The sequence below is a fragment of the Centropristis striata genome, chromosome 12 (genome assembly GCF_030273125.1).
Source record: "Centropristis striata isolate RG_2023a ecotype Rhode Island chromosome 12, C.striata_1.0, whole genome shotgun sequence".
NCBI classification, from domain to species: Eukaryota; Metazoa; Chordata; class Actinopteri; order Perciformes; family Serranidae; genus Centropristis; species Centropristis striata.
Window position 1 is genome coordinate 3,671,211 of NC_081528.1, and position 6,322 is coordinate 3,677,532.

Here is a 6,322-nt window from a genome sequence, read left to right on the forward strand (position 1 = left end):
GTGTGTGTGTGTGTGTGTGTGTGTTGTGGGGCAGCCCGTGTTGTCTGTGTTGAATCTTTCTTCAATGTTTCTATTTATCTATGTACATGTTAAATGTCTAGATATCAGCTCTTAAATTAAACTCTTATCAGCTATTTTTGTTGTTGTCATTATATTTGTCCAAACAAATGTACCTTTAGTTGTACCAGGCATTAAAATGAACAAGAAACTGAAGAAAAAGGCTGGTCTTATAATATTTTCCATGACTGTAGGTGTTGGTGTTCTCATTCCTTGCACCTTATTGTTGCATTAAAATAAAAGCCTGATCTACATTAACTCAACAGTCTCTGTTCTTGTATCCTATTGTACTCCTTTGTGCTTTTAACATTCATTTAAATAGGAAATGTGAAGAAGAGTTATGCAGCACTGCAGCACCTCCATGTGTCCGTCCAGAGAACTGCATGTCAATGTGTGTGTAACTGCAGGAAAACGGTAGAAAGTGTGTGTGTTGTTGGTTAATCCAGAGAAAGGTCAGACAGCCTGGAGGAGGAAGGAGCACCGAACAGGAGGAGAAACACGAGGAGAAGAGAAGAGAGGAGGAGGACTGGAGGAGGAAACAGCGATTTAATGAATGAGGAAAAAATACAATGCAAATCTACAAGTTTCATAAAGGAGCTAGTGAACTATATATCACATGAGATTGACAGCAAGAGTGAATTTTGGGGCAGATTATGGATTAGATAGTGTTGGTGATGACATCCAAAACGATAATTTTATTGACTGTCCTCATGCCAGTTTAATCGTGGTTTGATTCCAGTTTGAATCCAGTTTAATCATGGTTTGATTCCAGTTTAATCATGGTTTGAATCCAGTTTATTTATGGTTTAATTCCAGTTTATAACCAGTTTAATCACATTTAAGCACTAATGTTCATAATTTTTAAGAGCAAACTAAAGGTTTAAGTTTTTAATTTGGCTTTTACTTGAACCATATATATATAAATATATATATATATATATACATATATATATATATATATATATATATATATATATATAGTGCTTTACTTATTAAAATGTTATTATTACTTATTTATCATTATCATCTTTTTTTTACCTAGCTTTATTATTATTATTAATTAATTATTATTATTTTTATTGTTATTATGATTATTGTTATTATTACTACTACATACTTTGTTTTTTTTATTTTATCTAATTAATTGCTAACCTGTCTCCAGCGCTTCTTTCAGTTTGTGCTTTGTTTATATTGGGGTGGAGGGTTGATTTTTATTTATTTATTTATTTTTTTCCTTTTCCCTTCTCATTTTCATACTTTTGTGATAAATGATAATTTTATTGACTTCCCCCATTGCCAGTGGGTGGATTTAAGCAGTTTTACTTTTAAAATCATATATATTTATTATCATAAAATCCTGTGGTGGGTCTGTTTTGCTTTCAGTCATTTTTCCTGCATTTTTGATCAGGCTGTTCACCAGGTTAACCCTTTATGACCTACCATAGAACAATCCGCCAGAGCAGATATTTACTGTAGTTGACTCAGGACTTGCCTGTTGACTCGGGACTTGAGACTTGACTTGTGACTTGAAAACAATGACTTGGTCCCACCTCTGTTGATTTCAGACCAGACAGTGATTTTAGTGATAATACTGTGTTTACACATCTCTCCAATCTCAGCACAAGGTTACATCACATGTGTACATGTGTACGTGTGTGTGTGTGTGTGTGTGTGTGTGTGTGTGTGTGTGTGTGTGTGTGTGTGTGTGTGTGTGTGGATGTAAAGCTGGTGTGTTTCTGTGGAGGCTCCTCAGGATGATCCAGCTCTCTCTCTGTTGGCCTGCAGCCAGAACTCTGGCACATTATTCACTTACGTTTGTTTGTTTGTGTATGTGTGTGTGTGTGTGTGTGTGTGTGTGTGTTTGTGTGTGTGTGAGTGTGTGAGATAGAGCCTTAGTCTTTGCTTCATGCCATCCTCTCTGTAGTGTTGCTGTGTACATGTGTGTATGTGTGTTATCTCTGAGCTTGCAGCAAGAATGTTCCTCCAGCTGACAGTGTTGTAATAGAGCCATTTCATTACACACACACACACACACACACACACACACACACACACACACACACACAGTACATGATAGGACACAAAGGTCAAGTCTTTGGATACAATATATATATATATATATATCAAAGGTTTTAACTGAAGGTTTTAATAAATATTCTCAGATTTTAATGAGTAATTCTCAGGTTTCTATATATATTCTCAGACTTTTAATATATATTCTGAGGTTATATATACGATTTTAAAAGTTAAACTGCTTAAATCCACCCACTGGCAATGGGGAAAGTCAATAAAATTATCATATATATATATATATGTATATTATGTACATATATGTATATTATGGCAAACTGTTCACAAAATTCTTATGAATATGGATTAAAAACCTGAGGTATATATATATAATATATATAGAAACCTGAGAATTACTCATATTCAAATCTGAGAATATTTATTAAAACCTTCAGTTAAAACCTTTGATATATATATAATTTTTTTTTTTTATAATCTTGCACCTGGATCCTGAATCCTTTTGTGGGTTAATTTTCACACCAAAATCCTTCAAATGAAAAGGTCAAACCTGTTGACACTAAACAGGATGACATCAAAGCATTTATTCACAGATTCTCCAGGTTTATTGTTGTTATGACAGTGTGTTTTCAGGCTCTAATGAGGACCCAGTGTGATGTTTTGTGTTGTGTTCTTCTCTGCTGACATTTGTGTTGTTTTCAGTGGAGTGGATGCATTGTTGTGCGTTCCCTCCAGAATTAAATTCTCTTAGTGTCACTGCTACAAAGTACAAAAATATATCAACTGTGAGCTTTTAGGGACCTGTGGGACTGAGGGGCCGACTGTAACTAAAGCCTTGTTCTTTTTTCCCTCTGTGCTTTCTTCTTCCTTGTCTACGACGGTGAATAAGGGCAAATTATGAAAAAATAAATAAAATACAGACCCGGGAAGGGGGTTAATATGTTGAGAAAAAAGTCATACATTTATGAGATTAAAAGTGGCAAATCTAGGGGAAAAAAATGCACATTTATGACATTAAAAGTGGCAAGTCTAGGGGAAAAAGTTGCAGATTTATGAGATTAAAAGTGGCAAATCTACAAGCACCAAACAACACCAAAAAAGACACAAAACTTCCCAAAAAGATACAAAATTACCAAAAATAAAGACGTAACATCACCAAAAAAGACTCAAAATTTCCCAAAAAGATACAAAATTACCAAATCGTAACGTAAAAAGACACAAAATTACCCAAAAAGATACAAAATTACCAAAAAGAAAGACGTAACATCACCAAAAAAGACACAAAACTTCCAAAAAAATACAAAATTACCAAAAAGAAAGACATAACATCACCAAAAAAGATACAAAACTTCCAAAAAAATACAAAATTACCACAAAAAAAAGACGCAACATCACCCAAAAAGACTAAAAATTTCCAAAAAAAGATACAAAATTACCAAATAGCAACGTAAATAGACACAAAATTACCCAAAAAGACACAAAACTTCCAACAAATTACAAAATTACCAAAAAGAAAGACGTAACATCACCAAAAGATACAAAACTTCCAAAAAAATACAAAATTACCACAAAAAAAAGACGCAACGTCATCCCAAAAAGACTCAAAATTTCCCAAAAAGATACAAAATTACCAAATCGTAATGTAAAAAGACACAAAATTACCCCCAAAATACCTTAAATGACAAAAAAAAAAAAAAAACATAAAATGACCTTGTTGAATAATTATGTGCCTCTGAACTGAAAGACAAATTTCAATAAATAATAAGAGGTGATTTTGTTATTATGACATTCTTAATAAAAGCCATCAGTAATGACAAACATGTATGGACTGTCATTACTGTAAATGCATGGACTGTCCTTCCTGCTCCAGATGTTGCCAGAGCCGTTTGTGGTGTAACTCCTTCCACAGAGCCGTAGCATCCAGCTGCCTGTCGTCTATGTAAATGTTGCAGTAACACAGCGACCTGAGCAGCGACGGCCCAGCAACCATTACATGCTGTAAAAAGGTTCCTGGAGCCTGCAGTGTGGGCACAGCTAGCTCTGCTCTCACAAAGACTAATGCTGGCTGAGTTTAAGCCAGCTTTTTTTATGGCCCGGCGCTAAAGTGGAAGCTCCCGGGCATTTTGTCTCCATCCTGCCATCCTCTCATCAGCAGTAAAAGCCTCCATTTACAGTGCTGAGAGGGAATGCAGCGTGCCACAGGGCAGCGGTTACACAGACAGATTACCTGCAAATCCCACCCGGGAGGGATGGAGAGCAGCCACATCAGCAGTCTGCACGCCACACACACACACACACACACACGCACCTCTCAGTAGTAGGACTATAAGCAGCCCCCACAGGGCCCAGCCACTTCATCTGGGATGCAGCAGAGAGGAGGTGGTGCTGCCACGCTCTGACTGGCTGATGTGAAATGTGAGCAGACTGCTGGAGGTGACGAGGAGTCAAAATAATGATCAGGTCGAATGGCAAAGGTCATAATAGGCGTGTTTCCACTGAGTACTTTTTGAGAACTTTTTGAGTGTTAACACAGAAAAAAGTAATGAATGTTGTGGGGGAAAAAATACAAAATTACCAAAAATATATATAGTAAAGATGTAACATCACCAAAAAAGACTCAAAATTTCCCAAAATGATACAAAATTACCAAATCATAGCGTAGAAAGACACAAAAGTAGCCAAAAAGATACAAAATTACCAAAAAGAAAGACGTAACATCACCAAAAAAGACTCAAAATTTCCCCCAAAGATACAAAATTACCAAATCGTAACGTAGAAAGACACAAAAATAGCCAAAAAGATACAAAATTACCAAAAAGAAAGACATACCATCACCAAAAAAGACAAAAAATTTCCCAAAAAGATACAAAATTACCAAATAGCAACGTAAAAAGACACAAAATGGTGGTGCTGCCACGCTCTGACTGGCTGATGTGAAATGTGAGCGGACTGCTGGAGGTGACGAGGAGTCAAAATAATGATCAGGTCGAATGGCAAAGGTCATAATAGGCGTGTTTCCACTGAGTACTTTTTGAGAACTTTTTGAGTGTTAACACAGAAATCAGAAAAAAGTTGAATAAGTAACGAATGTTGTGGGAAAAAAATACAAAATTACCAAAAATATATATAATAAAGATGTAACATCACCAAAAAAGACTCAAAATTTCCCAAAATGATACAAAATTAGCAAAGCGTAATGTAGAAAGCCACAAAAATAGCCAAAAAGATACAAAATTACCAAAAAGAAAGACATAACATCACCAAAAAAGACACAAAATTTCCCAAAAAGATACAAAATTACCAAATCGTAACGTAGAAAGACACAAAAATAGCCAAAAAGATACAAAATTACCAAAAAGAAAGACGTAATATCACCAAAAAAGACACAAAATTTCCCAAAAAGATACAAAATTACCAAAAAGAAAGACATAACATCACCAAAAAAGACACAAAATTTCCCAAAAAGATACAAAATTACCAAATCGTAATGTAGAAAGACACAAAAATAGCCAAAAAGATACAAAATTACCAAAAAGAAAGACGTAACATCACCAAAAAAGACACAACATTTCCCAAAAAGATACAAAATGACCAAATAGCAACGTAAAAAGACACAAAATTACCCCCAAAATACCTTAAATGACCAAAAAATGACCAGGCGTGTTTCCACTGAGTACTTTTTGGAAAGTTGCAGAGTGTTAACACAGTTTAGAATGACAGAAATCACAATAAAGTTGAATTAGTAGTGTATGTTGTAATAAAAAATACAAAATGACCAAAAATAGACGTAACATCACCAAAAAAGAAACAAAACTTCCCAAAAAAATACAAAATTACCAAAAAAGAAAGACGTAACATCACCAAAAAAGACACAAACTTATTTTTTGACAAATTTTTCTCTCCCTCTGCACTCTAGCGATGATGTCATCCACTCTAGCCTTTCCATTAGATAACATTGGGGGGATTTTTTGGAGTGTTTTTGCTGAATAATTTGAAAAACGTTTGCCGAAACCCTTAGAAAAGTCATAGCAGTCGGTCGATTTGATACCTTTTTAGCGTATGTGTGACCAAAACTCTGAGAGGAGTAGTCGACTGAAAAAAACAAGGAAGAAACGGCTGAGAGAGACAACAATCTGATACAAAACACAGCAATCATTGACATTTATGGTCATTTCTGTCTGTTTTAGCATCAGAAACTTGACACAGAGAAGTTTAAGCTGCATTAATTAATATTTTT